This window comes from Salvelinus alpinus, chromosome 2 (genome assembly GCF_045679555.1).
Source record: "Salvelinus alpinus chromosome 2, SLU_Salpinus.1, whole genome shotgun sequence".
In the NCBI taxonomy this organism is placed as follows: Eukaryota; Metazoa; Chordata; class Actinopteri; order Salmoniformes; family Salmonidae; genus Salvelinus; species Salvelinus alpinus.
The window spans coordinates 35,074,745-35,102,257 of record NC_092087.1 but is presented as its reverse complement, the minus strand read 5'-3'; the positions used below and the strand labels follow the sequence as shown (position 1 = coordinate 35,102,257).

Below are 27,513 nucleotides of genomic sequence, written 5' to 3'. Positions count from 1 at the left end.
GGAAATCTGTCCTTTTGTCTGATGAGTCCAAATTTGAGATTTTTGGTTCCAACCACCGTGTCTTTACGAGACGCAGAGTAGGTGAACAGATGATTTCTGAATGTGTGGTTCCCACCATGAAGCATGGAGGAGGTGTGATGGTGTGGGAGTGCTTTGCTAGTGACTGTCTCTGATTTATTTAGAATTCAAGGCACACTTAGCCAGCATGGCTACCACAGCATTCTGCAGTGATACGCCATCCCATCTGGTTTGCGCTTAGTGGGATTATCATTTGTTTTTCAACAGGACAATGACCCAACACACCTCCAGGCTGTAAAAGGGCTATTTGACCAAGGATAGTGATGGAGTGCTGCATTAGATAACTTGGCCTCCACAATCACCCGACCTCAACCCAATTGAGATGGTTTGGGATGAGTTGGACCGCAGAGTGAAGGATAAGCAGCCAACAAGTGCTCAGCATATGTTGGAACTCCTTCAAGACTGTTGGAAAAGCATTCCTCATGAAGCTGGTTGAGACAATGCCAAAAGTATGCAAAGCTGTCATCAAGGCAAAGGGTAGCTACTTTGAAGAATCTAAAATATATTTTGATTTGTTTAACACTTTTTTAGGTTGCTACATGATTCCATATGTGTTATTTCATCGTTTTGATGTCTTCACTATTATTCTACAATGTAGAACATAGTAAAAATAAAGAAAAACCCTTGAATGAGTAGGCGTGTCCAAATTTTTGACCGGTACTGTAAATCAACTATATTAGTTGACTAAATGAGTCAATAAGCTTACTCCTTAAAGAAAAAAATGTATGACACCAGACAACACATTAGATGAATAAACATGCTTTATTTCAATCATCAGACATTATACCAGAGTCTGTAAAACATTGGCATTAATTTAAAGCCATGATAGTGACTACAGTACACTAAGGGCTCTATTCAATCCAGGTCGCAGAAGTTCAGCGTTACAGCGTGATTGAAATGTAAAGGTAATGTTCCTGTGTAAGTGGAGACTGCATTCACAGTAAACACTGCATGTCAGCTCAATCAGAGATGACCTTTACATTGCTATCGTGCAATCTGTACCACTTCAGCAATACAGATTGAACAGAGCCCTAACTCCAACAAATTAAAAAGACAATGAAAACCACGTCAATAATATAAAAAACGTGCAGATAACCTTTCATGTAAAAACATGAAAATATCTAATAAAGAAAACATGAATTGAGCACAAAATAATCACAAGTGAGAATCTAATTGTTTGAATTCAACATTATGAAGTGAAAATACTATTTCTTCAAGGAGAAAATCGATTGAACAAAGAACTAAACTCGCAGTGTGATGATTGACTGATTAACTGGTTTTTGTGTTCTGTGATGACAACACAGTGTCTATTACTATTACCCAAGACTCTTTGCACTACTGAAACCCGTTGCAAGAGAACAGCATTTTGGACTCAAAACGGCATTGAACTTTTGTGTGTTCTTTCGATTGGGACAGAATTACATATGTCTGTCTTTAGTGAAGTTTGAGAATACAACGTATGGTCTCTGAGTTATGGTATGCTACAGTAGAACCAATAGGTTCCCTAGCATTGTATTTTATAAACAAACAAAGGAACTAAACTGATTGTACAGATTGAGACCAACGACAGGAGTTGGTGAGGTTTGAAAGAACAGATATGTGAACTCTGATGGACAATCTTTAATGGATGGATGGAAATGAAAAGGTAAGGTCAACTGAACTGGAAACTGTGTCGTTGAGTCCCTTAGTGAGCCATACCTGGACCTGAAAATGGATGTCTGATCCTTTATCAACAATTACACACATCCTACTCCACATACGGAGACATAAACCCTTAAATTATACATGTATCCTCGAATTCCCTGCAAAATACTATTTTAAAGAATCAAATCAAAAGCTGTAGAAAATGGTTGTTGTTGTTTTAAAAGCCTTGTTTGTATCAGTCTATGTCCAGTCTATGGCTGTATGTTTGTGGGAAGGATTACAATGTCTGAGTGGGTGTTTTGGTGGGAATGTATAGCCAGATTACATAGGCAGCTCTGGTTGAGATAAATGGCAGGGATGGATACCCAATATGGCTCTTGGTACTACCATTTCTGAAGACTCTTCCAAATTACCCTGGTTAACTTGATCACCTTCCCTCGATACTCTATTGAGAGAGCTACATGCTAAATTAAACCGAGTTCAACAGTCCTAACACAACAATCAACCAGAAAAACAAACAATGAAAATATCAAATAAGAAAAGAATATACATGGTTCTTTGTAGCTCAGTTGGTAGAGAATGGCGCTTGTAAGGCCAGGGTAGCGGGTCTGATTCCTGTGACCACCCATATGTCAAATGTAAGCACACATGACTGACCTTAAGTCACTTTGGATAAAAGTCCAATTGTAAAATTCTGTGAAAGTCAAGGCCAATAATTATGATAACAAATTAAATCTTTCAGCTTTAATAACCACAGTTTATAATGATCTACAGCAACGAAACAAAGTTTGCAATCTAAATATTGATATACTCTTTATATAAACTGTTTATCTCTATAGCCTTTAAAAAAATACACTTTATATATTAAATTCAACTCTGAGGCTCACCCTATGTCAAACAAATGCCACCCCTTCACAGTGAAACACCTCACTGTTGAGGAGCTACAGATCAGCCTCCCAGGATTGAGATTAATGCATACAATTTCTCCTAAATTATCTGGTTTCTCAAACATTTAGTGTCTATTCAATCAGATCCGCTTTAGCCGACATCCGCATGGCTGTTGTTTGACCGGTGTCGGAACTGCGTTAGAGCTGTCAAATCCACAAGCAGCTCTTGGCATTATTGCTAAAGCGGACATTGCCATTGGCTGCACGGAGTCGCATGAAGAGAAATCCCATGCAGCCTTATTTATAAGTTAGAACACTGGAATGTGAGATGTAATCTACACCTTGATTAGGCTGATAGAAATCCTCATTATTTCAATCAATGATTTTCTATTTGTGCGTCATTATTTCTATATATACTACACTTTCTCGTTCTGAACTTCTTAACGTGAGTGGGACGAGTGTGGCTTCTTGACAATGATAAAGAGCAGCTGCTCACCGATTTGACAGCTCCAACGCAGTTCCACCTCCGACGCCAAAACATCAGCTATGCGGGTGTCGGCTATCGCCGGTTAACACTTGATCTGCTTGAATCTAGGCCTTACTGTATATATCACGCTTCGATCTTACGTTTTTAAAATGGCCTGGTAGATATGGTATGCAATGCATGGTGAACATTTACAACTAGGGCCCACTTATTCCACTGGAACAGTCTTGGCATCTAATAGGAGTGTACAATTAGAACAGTTATAACAATATCCAAGATGAATGCCCACAGTTTGAATCGGGCATAGAAGAGGCTCTTTGTCTTTGGGCAAGATAATGGGGATAGGTGTGTACTTGTTTTGGTGACCATGACAACCATGGTGGTGGGGGTGAGCTCATTTGTTCCCGATGACAACCATGCAAACGTGTCCCTGCACGGTTTGAGCATTGCCATAGGGATGACAAGCTGAATGAGTTTGTTTTGCAGAACTCAAACTAACAGCAATCATTGACTGCACACATACTTCATACATGACAGTCGTTCAGCTTACTTGGCTTCTCATGTGTTGCTTTTTCACATTACATCTCACTTTAAACAGCTTTTCAGCCACTCCTGTTGCATGGCTCCATGCAGGCATTCACAACATAAGATACACGGTGGAAATGCAGCCAAAGCAGAGCATTGGTAAAACGGCTTCTTCCACTTCACTGGAAGGTCTGGGTAGGTAAGGGAGAAGGTACTTTAACATGCAGCATGGTTTCAGTCCCAATGGCATCATCTTGATGTTAGTTCAGCAAAAATGCTAATGCATGAAGAGAACAGATGCTACGGTTGTTGTTGTTGGTGATGAGGACTGAGGCGTTGCAGCAGAGCATGAGAACAGCTTAGACTGTGACAGGCTAGCTAGTGCCTAAAGTTCAAATCAAAAGGCACTGGTAAGTCTGGTATGGAGCATACAGGGCACTGCATACAATGAACTAATAACCAACATAGTGGGTCCAGAGGCCAGTCCCTGGGGTCTGTCCTGGTCTCTTTAGAGGACCAAGGGGTGTGTGAGGGGTGGGAGTGGGACATACACACGCAATGGGGGGTTTGGAGGGTCCATATCCAAGAACATGGTGACTGTTGAGGTAATGGTAGGGGGGCATGGGAGCCCCCCTGGCTTGGACGATGCTGTATTCATTCTTCTTGACTTGTGCTTGGAAAACATGTTGTGGTTGATTGGCTCCATCATTCACATCTCTCAGCATCCACTCTACCACAGACAGATATATCCTTTAGATATATATATATATATACCCTGTACACATCATGCATCTGTACTGGAATAGTATACATCTACTCTTTTTGGCTGCATATTCTATAACTAATGTGATTCTTTTTTTTCTGCAGCTAAAAATAACATCTATCTTAATGTTAATTGAATGGAATGTTTGCAGTAGACCACAGTCAGGCGCACAGCTCCATGTCCTGAGGGCTGCTGCAGTGTCTCTGCTGGATGTCCTGCTTTTTAGTTCAGAGCTGATTTAGATCACGGAGACTAGCTGAGAGGACTCCTTTAGCTATTAAAGCACTAGAAACTTCCTGAAGCCAGAGACAGATGAAAGCCAGCAGATACCCAGCAGCACACACAAACTGGAATTGTGCACAACTTCTGCTTCTAGACCACGCAGATTTGGTCCTTTGTTTGTTTTTTAAACTCAGTACGTCCGTACTTTAGAAAAGTGTTACCGTGGTTTCCATGCATCTCTAAGTTACATGCGACTGTTCCTATCAGTGCGGAACAGGTGTTGTTGGAACAATGTAGTGTGGAACCTATGCATTGTGTCGTGAGGTAAGACGACCCATGGATAATACACTCATAATATTGCTGCTAAGTTGTATCTGCTTTCCTACTTCAAAAGTTATAACCATTATGAAAATATTACACTAGATGTTCACATTACACTAGATGTTAATGTTACACTAGATGTTAATGTTACACTAGATGTTAATGTTACACTAGATGTTCACATTACATTAGATGTTAATGTTACACTAGATGTTCACATTACACTAGATGTTCACATTACACTAGATGTTCACATTACATTAGATGTTCACATTACACTAGATGTTCACATTACACTAGATGTTCACATTACATTAGATGTTAATGTTACACTAGATGTTCACATTACACTAGATGTTAATGTTACACTAGATGTTCACATTACATTAGATGTTAATGTTACACTAGATGTTCACATTACACTAGATGTTAATGTTACACTAGATGTTAAGGTTAAAGCAGCATGACTGTGTGATGGAGGATAAGCAGCTTTTAGGACAGGAAAACTGTGCAATAAGTGTGTGTCTGTGTGTGTTATATCAGTGATGGGTACAAACACGTCATCAAATCACAGGCTTAACTGTGGGATCTTCCATCCCATGCAGGGTGACATGACAAAGCAAAGGAAATCATTTGGGGTGTGAATGGAGGGTCAGGAGATAAAAGTGACAGAGGAAGTGACAGGAACAGATCGAAGATCAGAAAATCTCCTCCAATATGAAATAAAACCTATCCAGGGAGCAATAGAGGAGTTGTTGATTTAGCGTCCTTCTGCCCCGACGGGAGCCATGGAGAGGGTGTCCTCCTCGTCGATGTTGTCCAGCTCCTTGGTGCGCACAGCGTGGGTGATGAGGTTGAGCTCCTCCAGCAGGGTCTCACTGCGGTATGCCACGCGGATGTCCGGGACGTTGGTGCGACGGATATCGTTGCTCTCTGGGCCCTCTTTGCTATATTTGGGCCCCAGCCAGTAACTCTTTGCCTGGAGACAAGAAAGAACGTCAGAGCAGAGCACTTAGCACAAAATGGCTGCGGATGAGAGGAGAGGAAGCAGATACCTTGTGGGAGAAGCCGCTCATAAGGACGCTGTTCCTGGCCAGCTCACACATGTCACAGGAGCTGAGCTTCCACACCTGTGTGGCGATGCTGTACTCCTCCATCAGGGGCTCCTGAGGACAAACACACACAAAAGACAAAGAAACATTCAATGAATTGTACTGATTGACTGTACTGACTCACCATTGCAGTTGTAGTGCAAATGGTTTTGCCTCTGTGTGTGTGTGTGTCTTGACAGCGCTCCACTGTGCACTGACCTTGGTGAAGTGGAACTGTAGGGGGTCGTCAGTGGACAGAGAGACCATGAGGCCTCTGGACAGATACTCAGGCAGGGGGTTGCGGTGGTAGCTGAGGAACAGGCTGTTGTTGCTCAGGGGGGACATGGCAATGCCAATCTGAGCCAGGTAGTACAGGTACTGCAGCACTGGTGCCTGGGGACATGAGGAGGAAAGAGATGCCATATGATATAGTCTATCTTGTTAAATGCACAACTGCAGTATTCAAGGGGAAAGTGTCTCATTGTTCTCCTGAATTCTCTTAAATTTGCAACTGAAGTAACCTGGTGAGCAAAGTCCCAAAACCAAGACATCATTTAATAAATCAACCAATCAAACCTTCAGAGGTCACCTATGAACTGAACTCTACTATCTGACAGTAGTTTTGTTGCCATGGTAGTGTGGCGTCGCCATGGGAGACGACGTGTGTGCTGACTGACCTTCCTGAGCAGCAGCCCGTGAGAGATGTTCTCTGAAAGCATGAAACCCGACACCAGGTGGTGGACAGGCCCCGCCTCCCCGCAGTGAGGGCGCAGCACAAACGTGTGGAAGCCACGCCTCCTGCATGTCACAAGCAAACACATATTAGCTTCATAAAGCATATTCATAAACAATCCTTAATGTTTTCATGCGATTCATTCATCATTTATGATATTAAAGGTCCAATGCAGCCGTTTTTATTTCAATATCAAATAATTTCTGGGTAACAATTAAGAACCTCACTGTGATTATTTTCATGGTAAAAAAGAAACCAAAATAGCTTTTTAGCAAAGAGCAATTTCTCAAGCAAGAATTTTGCTAGGGCTGTCAGAGTGGGGAGGAGAAAACTGAAAGCTAGCTGTTATTGTTATTGGCAGAGAGGTTTGGAACTCTGTTTCTTATTGGTCTATTAATTAATTTACCGCCTGGTGATGTCACAAAACTCCATCACACCAAACAAGCTGAAATTTCAGGCGGCCTTTTCAAGCAGTTCTTACAATAAAAAGGCATTATCATAATTTCCACAATTGTACAGTATTATTCCAACCTCATAGCGTGTATATATACTGAACAAAAATATAAACGCAACATGTAACAATTTTTATGATTTTACTGAGTTACAGTTCATATAAGGAAATCAGTCAATTGAAATGAATTAATTAGACCCTAATCTATGGATTTCACATGACTGGGCAGGGGCGCATCCATGGGTGGGCCTGGGAGGGCATAAGCCCACCCACTTGGGAGCCAGGCCCAGCCATTCAGAATGAGTTTTTCCCCACAAAAAGGCTTTATTACAGACAGAAATACTCCTCAGTTTCATCAGCTGTCTGGGTGGCTGGTCTCAGACGATCCCGCTGGTGAAGAAGCTAGATGTAGAGGTCCTGGGCTGACGTGGTTACACGTGGTCTGCGGTTGTGAGGCCGGTTGGGCATACTGCCAAATTCTTTAAAACAACGTTGGAGGCGGCTTATGGTAGGGGAATTAACATTCAATTCTCTGGCTAAAGCTCTGGTGGACATTCCTGCAGTCAGCATGCCAATTGCACGCTCCCCAAAAACTTTAGATATCTGTGGCATTGTGTTGTGTGACAAAACTGCACATTTTAGAGTGGCCTTTTATTGTCCCCAGCACAATGTGCACCTGTGTAATGATTACGCTGTTTGTTCAGCTTCTTGATATGCCACACCTGTCAGGTGGATGGATTATCTTGGCAAAGGAGAAAAGCTCACTAACAGGGATGTAAACAAATTTGTGCACAGAATTTGAGAGAAATAAGCTTTTTGTGCATATGGAAAATTTCTGGGTTCTTTTATTTTGTGTCATGAAACATGGGACCAACACTTCACATGTTGTGTTAAATTTTTTGTTCAGTATACACTACCGTTCAAAGTTTGGGGTCACTTAGAAATGTCCTTGTTTTTGAAAGATTTTTTTTTTTTTTGTCCATTAAAATAACATCAAATTGATCAGAAACAGTGTTGACATTGTTAATGCTGTAAATGACTATTGTAGCTGGAAACGGCAGATTTTTAAAGGAATATCTACATAGGCGTACAGAGGCCCATTATCAGCAACCATCACTCTGTGTTCCAATGGCACGTTGAGTTAGCTAATCCAAGTTTATCATTTTAAAAGGCAAATTGATCATTAGAAAACCCTTTTGCAATTATGTTAGCACAGCTGAAAACTGTTGTCCTCATTAAAGAAGCAATAAAACTGGCCTTCTTTAGACTAGTTGAGTATCTGGAGCATAAGCATTTGTGGGTTTGATTAAAGGCTCAAAATGGCCAGAAACAAAGACCTGTATTCTGAAACTCGTCAGTCTATTCTTGTTCTGAGAAATGAAGGCTATTCCATGCAAGAAATGCCAAGAAACTGCAGATCTGGTACAACGCTGTGTACTACTCCCTTCACAGAACAGCGCAAACTGGCTCCAACCAGAATAGAAAGAGGAGTGGGAGGACCCGGTAAACAACTGAGCAAGAGGACAAGTACATTAGAGTGTCTAGTTTGAGAAACAGATGCCTCACAAGTCCTCAACTGGCAGCTTCATTAAATAGTACCCGCAAAACACCAGTCTGAACGTCAACAGTGAAGCGGAAACTCCGGGATGCTGGCCTTCTAGGCAGAGTTCCTGTGTTCTTTTGCCCATCTGAATCTTTTATTTTTAGTGGCCAGTCTGAGATTTTTCTTTGCAACTATGCCTACAAGGCCAGCATCCTTGCCATTGGAACACAGGAGTGATGGTTGCTGATAATGGGCCTCTCTGTACGTCTATGTAGATATTCCATAAAAAAAATATTTTTTCCAGCTACAATAGTCATTTACAACATTAACAATGTCTACAATGTATTTTTGATCAATTTGATGTTATTTTAGTGGACAAAAAATGTGCTTGTCTTTCAAAAACAAGGACATTTCTAAGTGATCCCAAACTTTTGAACGGTAGTGTATATATAAAACACGTGAAAATCTAGTTTTTGACTGCACTGGGCCTTAATTTATTTTTATAGTCGTCTTTGTGCTGAGGTTCGTTACGCAGCCTGGTACCTGCGTAGGTGGTTGAGCACAGCCATGTTGGCGTAGGTGTAGTAGAGGTAGTAGGAGTAGGGAGGGTTGTCCTCCTCTGTCCAGTTGGCTGGTAGGGGGCTGTCTATGTTGAAGATGTGGTGCTCCGGCTTGGACTCGTCATCCACACTGTCAAAGCCCACCACCTGACAACATACAGTGATACAACAATAAGTTATGGTAAAACAGTGCCTGTAGAGTATGAATGAGGTGGGGCCCTAAGTTCTTTCTGACCGGAAGAAAATGCATCTTAAGTGTCACATAAGTGGATATGTTAGGTGTAGAGAAAGGGAGAATCCTACTGTGTGGACTGTAGTGCTATGTGAGTGACTCACATGCTGGAGGAAGAGGTGCAGCTCAGGGTGGCTGCGGGGGTTAATGGTGACCTCAAACAGAGGCATGAAGATGTTCTCCATCATCTCCTGGAAGTTAGCCAGCTGCTTCTTGGTGCGGTACACATCACTGCAGTCAGAGGAGGGTTAATCATATGGAAGATTATTATCATTCACATTCATTCATAGTATTCATTCAAAGATAATACTTGTCACAAATAGAAGGAGAGGTTTACGTCCAAGACAAGCAGATAAAAGGTAGATGTGTATAACTGCTTTGTTGATGCTGTAGTAGGTAGAGGTACTACTCACAAAAGGCGGGGCACTTGGATGAGCCAGCGCACGTTGTCAGAGTAGACTTGGTGTTTGACGGCCCACTGGGCCAGCTTGTCCCACTCGTCCCGGGAGCGGCCGTAGATGGACAGACGCAGCTCCACATTCTGGTACTTACTCTCCTCTAGGTCAGCCATCACCTCCTGATGGAGCATCAACAACAACAACGCATTAGAAACATCAATATCATTGTATTCATGTCTGTGAATTAAGACTCAAGGCCACATTTTCTCTTAATATCAATGTGCATAACTATGTGGGGTGAACTAACACATAAGCACCACTGTTTGTATGGTTGTTTAAGGTAGCATGGGATGGTTTCAGACCTTGATCATGTGGCCAAAGTATTTGCCCTCGATGTGGTTGTCTGTCTTGATGAAGATCTCTCTCAGGATGGATTCTCCGATGGGGTTGTATTTGGCATTGAACTTGTCGAAGCGATGGAACGTGTTGCGGTCCTGAGAACAGATTGGTACCGTAAGTGTCACCTCTCTTCTTCCCCCAATTCTCCTACCCCTCCCTCTTTAAACAATTCTCCTACCCCTCCCCTCTCCCCCTGCTCCTCACCGCGTGCATGTCCAGTGTGTCCACACTCAGGTCAAAGGCGGTCAGGTTCATGCTCTCAAACACCTCCATGAGGGTCTGTCCCCGCCCGTGCTCCATGTGGACTATCTCCCCAGGGTACTTCTTCATGGCCCGCTTGATAAAGCGCAGCAGGTGCTTCTGGTTCATACAAGATGAGGCATGGATGTGGGTGTCCACCTGGGGGCAGAGGGAGAGACAGGGTCAACAACAATGAGATGTTGAGGATGGATGCCAGAAAGACAAAACAAAACACCTGAGTTAGTTAGCACTTAGCAGTGGTGTATCTTCATTGGTCACTACACCAAGGAAAAAGTGGAAGACTACTTCCAGATATATTTCACTCCAACAATGTGGAGTGACTAACTGATATTGAACACTTTGCAGGTTTTATAGAGATGTTGTAGATCAAGAAGCTGTTGGATGCTGTAGTGTTGTGAACGGTTGTTGTGTCAGTGTTGTTGTGTGTCACCTTGCGGATGTTGTAGAAGTCGCGGTGAGGAACCTTCTTCTGGGCTGCCAGCTCCTTCATCTCGTTCAGCAGGATGTGCATCTGGAACTTAGAGCTCAGGTATTGCAGCCGGCGGTAGCAGAACGACTTTCTGCACACACACACACACACACACACACACACACACACACACACACACACACACACACACACACACACACACACACACACACACACACACACACACACACACACACACACACACACACACACACACAGAGTACTAATGAGACAACAGATGTGATGAATGTTAACTGTAAGGCCAGTAACCAGTAACACTCACACTGGTCCGTTAATAATGAGAGCCATCATGACATTCATGTCAGCGATGTACTCCTTCAGGTCTGGGTAAGGCAGGTCCAACTCTGTACTCCTGGAAATGATGGAGAATTTCCGTTACACACTCTCTCTTACACACACGTAGAAGCAGACTAGCCCATCACACACTTCACACCAAAAACTGAAAACAAGCAGACTCAAAACACAAACCCACTTCTCCATGGGGCTCTTCTTGGTGTAGACATGCATGACCCCATCCACCATCTTACAGCTGTACCCTGTGTCTGCAGGCATGTTCTTGGTGTCCTGGTTTTCATAGGGGTGAGTCTCTGAGACAGGGGGGTGGACTGGAGCATCTGTGGGAGACAGCGGGGAAGGGAGAAAAGTTCACCATACTATTATACATCACTAGGTCATTTTCATTCACAAGTTCACAAAGTAACTCAATTGCTAAAGAAGATGGGGGCAGAAACCCTACAGCTATGCCCTGTGTGTCTCAGTTTGTGTCATACCCAACGTGTCAGGTGTGTGAGTATGTCATACCTGCATCAACAGGGGTCTCAGGGATCTCCTCATAGATGCGTAGGTCCAGGGGTTTCTCTCCCAGCTCTCCCAGCTCTCGGGCAGTGGTCTTACAGAAGTTCTGAATGGACAGGGCGATGTACTTCTCCCTGATGAACAGGGCCTTCACCACACATTTAGCTGCATCAACCAGGTCTGTGAAGGGCACCTGATCAGGGCAGAACGGTACAAGTCAGGCATAGTCTACAGTGATTAGGCATCCACAGGCACTGTCAAGAGTGTGGCTGAGTGGGTAACAATTTCACAACTCTAGACTGCATGCTGTCCCCACTGGAGACCGGGGTTCACTACCCGGTCCAGGCTCTCATTTCTGAACTGCATCCTCTGTATTTCCAACTGTCTAAATAAATACATCCAAGCACTACCAATAGACTTGACTGAATTGGTTAACCTTCCATAGTAAGCATGTGGCAAACTGAGAGACCAACCAACTAGTACTTGGAATGAAAAACCACTGCATCATAAAACACTGATCAGGATGGACTGTGACTGGATTTATTCTATCAAGTTGTTTAGTCAGCGGCTCTCACCCCACACTTCTCCTCCCCTGATATTGAGACACGCTGGTACTCTCGCTCCATCGGTAATACTCTCTCCTTCATCCAGCCATCATCCGTCCTGTCCACACCACCCAGCTCATTCATAAACCTACAGGGAGAGAGAAGGGGTAAAGATTAGGAAAGGAGAGAGCATGGGGCAGGAAGATAACCTTTGCCCTAGCACCAGAGAGAGAGAGAAGGAGATATGCTGGCGGCATGCTACAACACCGACATCCTTGTCAGATAGGCTACGTCTGCTATACAGATATAGACTTACAGGAGGCGGCTAATTCACCAATTGTTTTCCGCGGCATCACTCAATAGAATTTTGAAAGATTACCTTATAAAGTCAATCGCAGTACTTTATTAAAGTGTAATAGACCACTGAGATATTATTGAAGAAATAAGTTGTTTGAGGTGCAGGACTGAATAACAGCCCTGCACCTCAGAGGGGTTCCCGAGTGGCGCAGTGGTCTAAGACACTGCATCTCAGTGCAAGAGGTGTCGCTACAGTACCTGGTTCAAATCCAGGCTGCATCACATCCAGCCCTGATTGGGAGTCCCATAGGGCGGCGAACAATTGGCACAGCCTCGTCCGGGGTAGGCCACCATTGTAAATAAGAATTTGTTCTAAACTGACTTGCCTAGTCAAATAAAGGTTAAATAAATAAATAAATAAAATGACTCAACATCACCTGTGATGACTATACCTCACATCACCAGTAGGGGGCAGCACACAGGGAACTCAAATTTTGCTCATGGAGTTGGAGTGGAACATTCTCAATATATAATAAAATGATACATTTAAAATTAAACTCTTCTGCAAATGAGCGCCAAGGACTGTACATACGTACAGGTAAAAACTTGACCTTATGCATTCACAAGATTGTTAGGAAAAGGCAAAAGATAGAGAGAGAGACTGAAAGTACAGCTCACTCACTCTAGGTCGGCAGCACTGTCAATTTTCATGAACTCCTGTTTGATGCGGAGCAGGATCTCTGGCTCAAGCCTGGCGTGGTGCGGAGCGCATGGCGGCAAGGCGAGGTCAGAGGGGTACAGGTGAGATAAAGCACAAGGAAAGGGGGGGGCACACATACACACATTTAAACACATAAGCACAGAAGAACAGACAGAGAGGATGCAAATACAGTTACACAAACAAAGAGAACAACAGTAACGCACATGACACACACAAAGGGGATCAGGGTGTGAAGGGTGATCAGATGAAATGGGACAAACAGAGAAACATGATCAGTTAGCAGTGGTACAGACAGTATACCTTGATTGGTCACATGACCCTGCTGCAGTGAGTGGAGCAAGGATTCCTTAGGGTGTCAGATCCCCCCTGAGATTGGCTCAGTGGAACAGGCCATCACACCCCATCAACCCAGACAGAACCCCTCCCCCCCCCTCTCCTGTGGGTGGAACAGGCTGGAACACCAGGATGTGAATGCTACTGACTGACTCCATTAGCTGTTTGCTTATGTTAGTTAGCTGGCCTGCTTAAAAGCGACATGATGGAAGCTGTTGAGGGTGCTTGTGTGCCTGTGGGTATATGGAGGGTGTTTGGGCGTATACGGGGGAGTTGTGTTGGTGTGTATGTGAGAGTGCATGTCTGCTGCTGTGTGTGTGTGTGTGTCCCTACTTGATGTCCTGGCTGATCTGCCTCTCCAGGCGTTGGCGTCTCTCCTCCAGCTGCTCGATTGGGCTGTCCTCAGGGAACTCATAAGGAGCGGTGCGCATCTCACTCTCCGTCAGGCTACGAGTGAACAGCTCCTGAGAGATACACAGAGAGTCAAATAAACATTAGAACACACACACACATAGGCAGAGTTTACTTAACATTACAATACACAAACTTACATAAACAACATGAACATTTAACACCCACAAACATCCAACACATGCAGTCGCACACACACACACACACACACACACACACACACACACACACACACACACACACACACACACACACACACACACACACACACACACACACACACACACACACACACACACACACACACACACACACACACGTGTATTTGGAAAGTGCTTGACAGTGGTGGAAAAAGTACCCAATTGTCATACTTTAGTAAAAGTGAAGATACCTTAATAGAACATGACTCAAGTAAAAGTAAATGTCACCCAGTAAAACCCTACTTGAGTAAGATTCTAAAAGTATTCGGTTTTAAATATACTTAAGTATCAAAAGGAAATGTAATAGTAAAAGTATAAATAACTTCAAATTCTAACCAGACAGCACCATATTTTTTTATTTTTTTAAATCACGGATAGCCAGCGGCACACTCCAACACAATTTACGAACGAAGCATGTGTTTAGTGAGTCCGTCAAATCAGAGCCAGCAGGGATGACCAGGGATGTCCTCTTGATAAGTGTGTGAATTGCACCATTTTCCTGTCCTGCTAAGCATTCAAAATGTAATGAATACTTTTGGGTGTCAGGGAAACTTTATGGAGTAAAAAATACATAATTTTCTTTAGGAATGTAGTTTAGTAAACGTTGTTAAAAATATAAATACTAAAGTAAAGTACAGATACCCCAAAAAACGACTTAAGTAGTACTTCAAAGTATTTTTACTGAAGTACTTTACACCACTGTTGACAACACTGTGTCCCTGTGCTCTCACCTCGGCGATCTCCTTGTACTTTCCGTCCATGGATGTACGCAGGTTGATGGGGAAGTGTTTGAGTGTGTGAGTGATGGGCGTCCCAGGGAGGGAGCGCTGAGGATTCAGGGGCTTGGCCTGCCCTGCTACACCACGCAGATCTAGATGGAGGGAGAGCGATGGAGAGGAAGATAGAAAGAGAGAGGCAGTGTTATACAACAAATAATAAACGTTCCAAAACATTAAAAAACTAAGTTAAACAACAGGGAGGGAGAGACAGAGTGAGTTGTTATTGGGTGGATTTGCAACATTCAGAGCGAACATTTAAACACGGTCTGATATTTCACAGCCACAACTCTTGCGCCATCACCTCCAACATGGGACTACACCAGTATACTCCACTCCGGCCCTCTTCTCTCTCAACTACAGCCTCGTCTCTCAGCAGCAGTTTTGTGCTCTGCATACAGCACAGAGGAGCTTCCCTACAGTATGACAACTTCAGTGGTGTGTTATTCTCTCCACAGCACTGCTGGCCCTTTGAGCTGTGTCTCTGTTGGCTGCCCACTGCATTGTGTGTCAGGCAGCAGCAGCAGGAGGAGTGGTGTGTCTGTGTGTGTGTGTGTGTGTGTGTGTGTGTGTGTGTGTGTGTGTGTGTGTGTGTGTGTGTGTGTGTGTGTGTGTGTGTGTGTGTGTGTGGCACTAGTCTCTGTGGTATATAGCACACCCTAAGGGTCATTCAGATGGATGCTCAATAACAAGATAAATGTTGTCAGACGCCAGACACCCGTTGCCATGAAGACCTGGTCTGGAGAGGGGGGAGGAGAGGTTGGGGGAGGAGCACAGTAACAGAACCGTCCCCTGAGACGGACGCTGCTGGGTGAGAGAGTACACACTACACTGGCAGGCAGGCAGGCAGAGAACAAAGACCCCACTGTGTATGTCCCATTGAAAACAAAGAGAGAGCGAGAGAGAGATGGGGGATTAGTAATCAAAAGATGAGCGATGCGCTCAAGAGCCACGTGATAGTTTGCTAAACTGTGTGTGTGTGTGTGTGTTTTCAGAGAATGCTGCTTTGGCATGATGATCCCATAAGGCCTTTACACTGGAGGGGACCTCTGAGATGCAGAGGGTTACATTTTAAGACAGACAAGCCCTGTAAATTAGTGTGTCCCACAGCATGCTCTGCTATGCCTAATCACCCCATGAAAGATGCCAGAGGAACTGGACTCATCACAAACACAGACATACAGACTCCGGCCTCCATTACAATGACTGTCCATTCATGTCAGTATCATCACCACCACACTACAGTCATATGTGCTCCGTAAAACACAGTACTCATTGAATAAGGCAAAACACAAACAGTACCATCGCTCCATGTATCATTAATACAACAGGCTCATTCAGTAGTGCTAAGCATGGCCACTATGTCATCATCGGCACAGTCAGATTCACCCTATGCACATTACATTTATTCAATGATAATAAACTATATTCTATCAAAAATACTAGTGTCATCATGATGTTCTCTCCAATGGATTTCCCACAGTGAAGCATAGCTGTAGCCTACTGACGTTACAAGCATGATTCAGAAGATAGGGAGTGAGATTTTTTATTTGAGAAGAATGGATTCACTTTTTCAATGCTAGTTAGGCATACTATAGTTATCACATTTCACATTTGGATTTATTAAATACAAAAAGGTAAGACGTGTTGTTAATTCTGGTGCCGTTCTGCACACACAAGCTTGTCAGCTAGCTAGCTTCCCTGGTCCAACGTTAAGCCAACTCTGAAGTTCAAAGACATTCAAAGTTTATCCATAGAAGCTGCTCCTCCGTAGGTATTATTCTATGGGACTATTTCAGATAATACATGTCATCACATGCATCTCATCACAGAACTAGGCCTACTGGGAGACTAAAGCAAAGCAACCCACTGACATCTACAGAAACTGAAAGGCTTCAACTATGCTGCTAGACTTCTGGGGGAAAGCAACATGTCTAAGTAGGCAGATTTAGACAGGACTGCAGTGGTTGATGGTACTACCACCTCAGCACACTTGATTGTACTACCTCCCCTAAACGAGATTTGCTATTATATTTGTAATTTCTGGGACTTTATTTTGTATATTTTTTTCAACATCAGTTTATAGGCCCACCTTGACCTTTGTCACAGTGCTGCATTGGCAATCAAAGCACAGAGGAGGACACAGAAACAAAGACACACTCTCATACACTCCATTATCCATTGCGTAGCCTCCATGTAATCCCACCCCCCCCCGGATCCTGTCCTTCCCTCCACCACAGACACTTCTTAATCCAGCACCCCCAAACCCATTTAGCTTCAGTGACCTCAAGAGGGGAAACGCAACACTTCACAACACCACAGGCAGACAGGCCCATTGTCAGTGTTTACTGCAGGCTCTCTCATACGAACAACACTAGGTCGGCAGTGCATTCGGAAAGTATTCAGACCCCTTTACTTTTTCCACATTTTGCTACGTTATAGCCTTATTATAAAACAGATGTATAAAAAAAAAAAAAAAAAAAAAAAAAAAATGCCCTCATCAATCTACACAGTACCCCATACTGACAAAGTAAAAACAATTTTTAATACATTTAATACATGTATTAAATATAAAAAACGTAAATATTAAATTTACATAAGTATTCTTCCCTGCAGATCCTCTCAAGCTCTGTCAAATTGGATGGGGAGCGTTGCTGCACAGCTATTTTCAGGTCTCTCCAGTGATGCTTGATCGGTTCAAGTCCGGGCTCTGGCTGGGCCACTCAAGGACATTGAGACTTGTCTCGAAGCTATTCCTACTTTGTCTTGGCCGTTGTCCGGAGCGCTCTGGCCCAGGTTATCATCAAGAATCTCTCTGTACTTTGCTCTGTTAATCTTTCCCTCGATCCTGATTAGTCTCCCAGTCCATGCCGCTGAAAAACATGATGCTGCCACCACCATGCTTCACTGTAGGGATAGTGCCATGTTTCCTCCAGACATGATGCTTGGCATTCAGGCCAAATAATTAAATATTGGTTTCATCAGACCAGATAATCTTGTCTCTCATGGTCAGAGTCCTTTAGGTGCCTTTTGGCAAACTCCGAGCGGGCTGTCATGTGCCTTTAACTGAGGAGTGGCTTCCATCAGGCCACTCTACCATAAAAGCCTGATCGGTGGAGTGCTGCAGAGATGGATGACCTTCTGGAAGGTTCTTCCATCTCCACAGAGGAACTCTGGAGCGCTGTCAGTGACCATCGGATTGTCGGTCACCTCCGTGACCAAGGCCCTTCTCCCCCGATTTCTGAGTTTGGCCAGTCGGCCAGCTCTAGGAAGAGTCTTGATGGTTCCAAACTTCTTCCATTAAAGCAGTGCTTCTCAATTATTTTCTGTTACGCAGGAAGAAGGAAGAAGTAAACATTTCGCGCCCCCCAACTCTCCGCCGCGACTGTAAATAGTATCATTTGTCTATAAAATTGTTATAAGTACACCTCTGCATAACATTGTATCCTTATTAACATTAAAGAAAATAAAAAAAGAAAAAAGAAAGAAATATAGATCAACTTACAACAAAGAATAACTTTATTAACATAGTTTTTTAGTCTGTAACAGAAATGACTTAAAGTGCATTAATTTGCCTGAAATTTAATTTAAAAATTCAAACCTTATTTAAACTGTTTTTTTTTGTTGTTGACCATTTGATACTGAAAAATAAAATGAAATATAATCAATAAATAATAATACGTTCAAATTGATCAGCAACATTAACTCAGGAGCACAATATATGAAACACTTTGACCTATAAAACAAAAATGAATAAAACAATTTGTGCTGATTTTTAAAAATCAAAATGAGGAAGTCAGGATTAAATGCTACAATGAGCACGTTTTGCAGAGCACAGCTTTTCGAAGCGGGGTTTGAAGCATGATACTGCAACTCTCAGCTCCTCCTCAATGTTTAGCTGGGACCTGTACTTGGTCTTCAGTGCAGCAACAGCAGAGAAGCCAGTCTCACAAAGATAAGATGTTGCAAAAGGAAGAAGAATGTCCATGGCCCTCTGCCCTAAGAGTGGATACTGCCACAATTCACTCAGTGTGAATATCAATGAACTGGTCCTCCTCTGCAGAGCTGAAACCAGTTGGAGCTGGTGCATTGAAAGGATCTCTCATCCAGTCATATTGGGAACTGTTTTCAGGGAAGTACTTTTTAAAGAATCCCATCAGTGATGAAATATGCTCCTTAATATATGGAATCACTGAGGTGGCATCATAGTCAGTAGTGTCAACAAATTCATGCAGGTTCTCGAATGAATCAGTATTTCCTTCATCAAGTCGCCTGCCCCACATTACAAGCTTTCGAGTGAAAGAGCTGATCTTGTCTGTGACCTTGAGGGAGGTGTTTATCTTTCCCTTGAAGCTGTAGATTTAGTTCATTTAGCTTTCCAAGTATGTCACTCAGGTAGGCCAGTTTTGCCAGGAAGTTCTCATCACAAAATTTTTCTGCGAGGTCATACTTGTGCTCCTGCTCCGAAAACATTCTTATCTGCTCTCTGAGCTCAAAAACTCGGGACAAGACTTTTCCTCGTGACAGCCACCTTGCTTCACTGAGAAACAGCACAGCTTGATGTTCAGCTCCCATCTCCTCACAGATAGCAGAGAAGACTCTTGTTTTTAGTGGTCTGGCCTTTATAAAATTGACTACACCTACAATGTCAGTCATAACCTCACTTAATTCAGAGGAAAGGTGCCTTGATGCCAGTGCTTCTCTGTGTATAACACAGTGTGTCAGCTCAGCATTAGGTGAGGCCTTCTTGATGAGTGCCCGAAGTCCTTTTCTCATCCCTGCCATGGTCTGTGCACCATCACTGCAAACACCAATGCAGTTCTCCCACTTTAGCCCATTCTCAGTCAGGAAGCAGTCCAGCATTTTGAATAGCTCTTCAGCTGTGGCTCTGTCTCTGACATATTTACAAAAAAGTAGATCCTCACACTGGGAGTTTGTCATGTCAAAACATAAGCGATAAACAAACAGTCTTTGTTGCTGTCAGTTGCTTCATCGAACTGTAAGGCAAAACGTTTGTCTTTGAGTTTATCTACCAGCAGTTCTTTAAGATCGTTAGCAATGTCATTTATACGTCTGGCGACGGTGTCATTGGACAGAGGGATAGTTTTTATTTTTGCAGCACTTGCGTCATCCAGCATGACAGAGACCATGACCATGATACTGCAGGCAGTATCAGCTCCTCTGCTATGGAGTGTTTTTTTGTTGTTGCACTGAGCAATTTGGTACGCCACCTTATATGATGCTAACAGTGCTCGCTGGTTTACTGAAGTAGCATTCACAAAGCGGGACGATTGTTAGCAATATTCGGCACGTTTTCGCTGAAAAAACTCAAGCGGCTTATCAGCGTGATTGGGGTGTAATGTCTTTAAGTGACGCCTTAATTTATTTGGCTTCATGCTGTCCGCTGCCAACATTTTTAGACACAGTAAACATACCGGTCTTTCCTCGTCTCCCACCGTAGTCACAGTGAAGCCAAGCGCTACATACGCTTCGTCATATTTCCTCGTCTTAGCTTTCGGGAGACTTACGTTTGTCTCATTATCTCCGTCTTTCTTTTCATCCCTGTTAAATATTTTTCCATGGTGTCTCTTAAGGGTTTGTTATCTGCACTTCATATCTCCTGCTCTGTGCTGTGTGCTCTTGTTCGGTGCAAAAAAAACCTACTCCACGCGGCAAAAAAAAGCATGTTCCCCGGGGTCACACGCCCCCCCCCCCGGCATCGCTCCGAGCCCCAACTTTTTGTGGGAAGCTTGTGGAAGGCTACTCAAAATGTTTGACCCAAGTTAAACAATTTAAAGGCAATGCTACCAAATACTAATTGAGTGTATGTAAACTTCTGACCCACTGGGAATGTGATGAAAGAAAGAAAATGTGAAATAAATCATTCTCTCTACTATTATTCTGACATTTCACATTCTTAAAATAAATTGGTGATCCTATCTGACCTAAGACAGGGATTTTTTACTCGGATTAAATGTCAGGAATTGTGAAAAACTGAGTTTAAATGTATTTGGCTAGGGTGTATGTAAACTTCCGACTTCCGGCTTTTTTATGGTGGTTTGGAGCAGTGGCTTCTTCCTTGCTGAGTGGCCTTTCAGGTTATGTCGATATAGGACACGTTTTACTGTGGATATAGATACCTTTGTACTAGTTTATTCCAGCATCTTCACAAGGTCCTTTGCTGTTGTTCTGGGATTTATTTGCCCTTTCGCACCAAAGTACATTCATCTCTAGGAGACCGTCTTCTTCCTGAGTGGTATGACGGCTGCGTGGTCCCATGGTGTTTATACTTGCGTACTATTGTTTGTACAGATGAACGTGGTACCTTCAGTCGTTTGGAAATTGCTCCCAATGATGAACCAGACTTGTGGAGGTCTACAAATTATTTTCTGAGGTCTTGGCTGATTTCTTTAGATTTTCCCATAATTTGAAGCAAAGAGGCACTGAGTTTGAAGGTAGGTCTTGAAATACATCCACAGGTACACCTCCAATTGACTCAAATTATGTCAATTAGCCTATCAGAAGCTTCTAAAGCCATGACATAATTTTCTGGAATTTTCCGAGCGGTTTAAAAGGCACAGTCAACTTAGTGTATGTAAACTTCTGACCCACTAGAATTGTGATACAGTGAATTATAAGTGAAATAATCTGTCTGTAAACAATTGTTGGAAAAATTACTTGTGTCATGCCCAAAGTAGATGTCCTAACCGACTTGCCAAAACTACAGTTTGTTAACAAGAAATTTGTGGAGTGGTTGAAAAACAAGTTTTTATGACTCCAACCTAAGTGTATGTAAACTTTCGACTTCAACTGTAGGTGGACTGTTTCCTGTCAGTTAGATATGAAATGTTACCTCCTTACATCCATAATGCAATAATTTTGTCAAAATTATTTGATGATCCACTAAATCAAATGGGGCACTGAAATCTAAAAATAGTGCAGTCATGTCATGTCAACCAATGCAGTGTTAATGGACTGTTTTTTGAGATAAGCATGCTGATTGGCTGTGATCAGATCATTATTGTCCATATACTCTCATATTTATCTACTCACAATACCCTCAAATATCTTACTGAGTCTAGGGAGTAGACTGATTGGTTGACTATTGGCAGGAGTAATGAGTTCTTTTGTCTTTCGGGATTGAACAAAGTTCAGCATGCTTCCATACATTTGGAAATTTCCCCTTTTCCAGTGATCAATTAAATATGTATTTCAGAGGAGCTGCAATCTGGGGAGCAGCATAGCTGTCACGATCGTCTTGATGAGGAAGAGTGGACCAAGGCGCAGCATGATACAAATACATCTTCTTTTATTAGAGAAGACGAAACGAACACTTTTACAAATACTAAACAACAAACGACCGTGAAGCTACAAACGAAAGTGCATACACACGCTACTAACGTTAGACATAGACAATTACCCACAATAGCCTAATGCCTATGGCTGCCTTAAATATGGCTCCCAATCAGAGACAATGAAAGACAGCTGTCTCTGATTGAGAACCATTCAGGCAACCATAGACTTACCTAGACACCTACACTAAACACAACCCCATAACCTCTACAAAACCCCCTATACAATACAAGCACCCCAGACGAAACAAATACACACAAACATCCCCCCTGTCACACCCTGACCTAACCAAAATATTACCGGAAACAAAGAATACTAAGGCCAGGGCGTGACAATAGCGAAGTAAAAAATTGTCCATTAGCTCATAACATTTAGATTTGCCATTGTGTAATGACTTCAATAGGTTTAACACCTCTACTAACACCAGTTTATTTTGCTCATAATATGATCACCAATCCATTGGACAATAGCTTGTTTGGAAGAATTGGTGTTTACATTATCTCTAAGTAAATTACTTTTCTCTGTAAAAAAAAAAAAAAGGCAATATCAGCTGGTTTTGTTATTGTTCTCCCATCAACCTCCACACTCGATGGGCATTATGAGATAGATGTACCAAGATAGATGTACAGTATTCCATAAATGTATTGAATCATTTTTACAATCAATAAAAGCATTTTTGTAAAATAGTTTTTTTCTTACGATTTGATTTAACTGCATAATTACATAGTGTTCTATAATTCTGTTAATCCATTTTTTGTTTATATTTGGCTGCTAAGACTTTTGCCATATTTCTTTGAGAAAATGCCTCACCCAGTTCATCTTCAACCATGGTGATGGACAAGCCCCAACTGTACTCTTTATTGCTGGGGCATGATGGTCCATTACCCCAGTGAGCAAATCAATAAAACATTCTGTAGCGTGATTTAAATCATCCTCTAGACAAATCAGCTCCCAGGGTACAGCAGCCAAATCATTTTGAAATTGCTTATGATTAAATGTTTTAAAATGTCTCTTGACCACAATCCTTGGGGGTTTCTTTGGAACCTTAGTGTTCATGGTTATGGTCACAATACTATGGTCTGTCCAGCCCACTAGCATTGATCTGGCTTTTAAGCATTACAATGGTATATTACAGGAGATCAGATCAATGCACGTACAGTGCCTTGCAAAAGTATTCACCCCCCTTGGCGTTTTTCCTATTTTGTTGCATTACAACCTGCCATTTAAATGGATTTGCATTTGGATTTCATGTAATGGACATACACAAAATAGTCAAAATTGGTGAAGTGAAATAAAAAAAAATACTTGTTTCAGAAAATTATACTAAATAAAAAAACGGAAAAGTGGTGCGTGCAAATGTATTCACCCCTTCTGCTATGAAGCCCCTAAATAAGATATGGGGCAACCAATTACCTTCAGAAGTCACATAATTAGTTAATTAAATCCACCTGTGTGCAATCTAAGTGTCACATGATCTGTCACATGATCTCAGTATATATATATATACACCTCTTCTGAAAGGCCCCAGAGTCTGCAACACCACTAAGCAAGGGGCACCACCAAGCAAGCGGCACTATAAAAGCCAAGGAGCTCTCCAAACAGGTCAGGGACAACGTTGTGAGAAGTACAGATCAGGGTTGGGTTATAAAATCTGAAACTTTGAACATCCCCCGGAGCACCACTAAATCCATTATTAAAAAATGGAAAGAATATGGCACCACAACAAACCTGCCAAGAGAGGGCCGACCACCAAAACTCACGGACCAGGCAAAGAGGGCATTAATCAGAGAGGCAACAAAGAGACCAAAGATAACCCTGAAGGAGCTGCAAAGCTCCACAGCGGCTATTGGAGTATCTGTCCATAGGACCACTTGAAGCCGTACACTCCACAGAACTGGGCTTTATAGAAGAGTGTCCAGAAAAAAATAAGCAAACATGTTTGGTGTTCGCCAAAAGGCAAACGGGAGACTCCCCAAACATATGGAAGAAGGTACTCTGGTCAAATGAGACTAAAATTGAGCTTTATGGCCATCAAGGAAAACGCTATGTCTGGCGCAAACCCAACACCTCTCATCACCCCAAGTATAACATCCCCACAGTGAAGCATGGTGGTGGCAGCATCATCCTGTGGAGATGTTTTTCCATCGGCAGGGACTGGGACACTGGTCAGAATTGAAGGAATGATGGATGGCGCTAAATACAGGGAAATTCTTGAGGTTAACCTGTTTCAGTCTTCCAGAGATTTGAGACTGGGACGGAGGTTCAGCAGGGCAATGACCCTAAGCATACTGCTAAAGCAACACTCGAGTGGTTTAAGAGGAAACATTTAAATGTCATTGAATGGCCTAGTCAAAGCCCAGACCTCAATCCAATTGAGAATCTGTGGTATGACTTAAAGATTGCTGTACACCAGCAGAACCCATCCAACTTGAAGGAGCTGGAGAAGTTTTGCCTTGAAGAATGGGCAAAAATCCCAGTGGCTAGATGTGCCCAGCTTATAGAGATTTTCCCAAAGAGACTTGCAGCTGTAATTGCTGCAAAAGGTGGCTCTACAAAGTATTGATTTTGAGTGGGTGAATAGTTATGCAAGCTCAAGTTTTCTGTTTTTTTGTGTCTTATTTCGAGTTTGTTTCACAATAAAACAATATTTTGCATCTTCAAAGTGGTAGGCATGTTGTGTAAATCAAATGATACAAACCCCCCCAAAAATACATTTTAATTCCAGGTTGTAAGGTAACAAAATAGGAAAAATGTCAAGGGGGGTGAATACTTTCGCAAACCACTGTATCAGAACGGTGACCGAACCTAGTTGATGATCTAGTAGTGTCCTTAACCATTTGTTTCAAACCACAGCTCTCGGCAAATCTCATTAATTTAGTTCTACTTGAATTATTATGATCCTTCCAATTTATATTAAAAATCACCCAAGATAAATAGATCTCTGTTACTATCTGTGGCCTGGTCAAACCCCGTGCATAAGTCATCCAGATAGGACACCTTAGAACTAGGAGTTCTATACACACATCCTACCAATATGGGTGCCTGGAGAGGCAGATGTACTTGAGCCCATAGTGCCTCTACTTGACATACAGTTGAAGTCGGAAGTTTAAATACAGTTAAGTTGGAGTCGTTAAAACTTGTTTTTCAACCACTCCACAAATTTCTTGTTAACAAACTATAGTTTTGGAAAGTCGGTTAGGATATCTACTTTGTGCATGACACAAGTCATTTTTCCAACAATTGTTTACAGACAGATTATTTCACTTATAATTCACTGTATCAATTCCAGTGGGTCAGAAGTTTACATACACTAAGTTGACTGTGCCTTTGCACAGCTTGGAAAATTCCAGAAAATGACGTCATGGCTTTAGAAGCTTCTGATAGGCTAATTGACATCATTTGAGACAATTGGAGGTGTACCTGTGGATGTATTTCAAGGCCTACCCTGAAATACAAATTTCCAAATGCCTGAAGGTACCACGTTCATCTGTACAAACAATAGTACGCAAGTATACACACCATGGGACCACGCAGCCGTCATACCGCTCAGGAAGGAGACGCATTCTGTCTCCTAGAGATGAACGTACTTTTGTGCAAAAAGTGCAAATCAATCCCAGAACAACAGCAAAGGACCTTGTGAAGATGCTGGAATAATCCAGTACAAAGGTATCTATATCCACAGTAAAACGTGTCCTATATCGACATAACCTGAAAGCTACTCAGCAAGGAAGAAGCCACTGCTCCAAACCACCATAAAAAAGCCAGACTAGTTTGCAACTGCACATGGGGACAAAGATCATACTTTTTGGAGAGATGTCCTCTGGTCTGATGAAACAGAAATAGAACTGTTAGGCCATAATGACCATCATTATGTTTGGAGAAAAAAGGGGGACGCTTGCAAGCCGAAGAACACCATCCCAACCGTGAAGCACGTGGTGGCAGCATCATGTTGTGGGGGTGCTTTGCTGCAGGAGGGACTGGTGCACTTCACAAAATAGATGGTATCATGAGGAAGTAAAATTATGTGGATATATTGAAGCAACATCTCAAGACATCAGTCAGGAAGTTAAAGCTTGGTCGCAAATGGGTCTTCCAAATGGACAATGACCCCAAGCATACTTCCAAAGTTGTGACAAAATGGCCTAAGGACAACAAAGTCAAGGTATTGGAGTGGCCATTACAAAGCCCTGACCTCAATCCCATAGAAAATTTGTGGGCAGAACTGAAAAAGCATGTGCGAGCCATGAGGCCTACAAACCTAACTCAGTTACACCAGCACTGTCAGGAGGAATGGGCCAAAATTCACCCAGCTTATTGTGGGAAGCTTGTGGAAGGCTACCCAAAACATTTGACCCAAAGGCAATGCTACCAAATACTAATTGAGTGTATGTAAACTTCTGACCCACTGGGAATTTTTACTACGATTAAACATCAGAAACTGTGAAAAACTGAGTTTAACTTCTTATGGCTGCAGTCCCATTAACTGGATCGATATGACAACAGCCAGTCGAAGTGCAGAGCGCCAAATTCAAAAAACAGAAATCTCAAAATTAAAATTCCTCAGACATTCATGTGTCTTATATCATTTTAAAGGTAATCTTGTTGTTAATCCCACCAAAGTGTCCGATTTCAAATAGGCTTTTCAGCGAAAGCACTACAAACGATTATGTTAGGTCACCACAAAACCACAATAATCACAGCCATTTTTCCCAGCTAAAGATAGCTTCACAAAAACCAGTATAGAGATAAAATTAATCACTAACCTTCGATTATTTTCATCAGATGACACTCATAGGACTTCATGTTACACAATACATGCATGTTTTATTTGATTAAATTCATATTTATATGAAAAGATCTGAGTTTACATTGAGGCGACTAGATTCACTAGTGGCAAAAACATCAAGTGACTTTGCATAGCCACATCGTTTCAACAGAAATACTCATAAATATAGATGATAATACAAGTTATACACATGGAATTATAGATATACCTCTCC

At 42.4% G+C, this 27,513-nt stretch overlaps 1 pseudogene; it reads right to left on the bottom strand.

Moving 5' to 3' along the window:
* Positions 1–821: 821 nt before the first annotated feature.
* The window catches only part of LOC139559612 (AMP deaminase 2-like), a 64,840-nt pseudogene continuing 38,148 nt past the window's right edge, over positions 822–27,513 (bottom strand).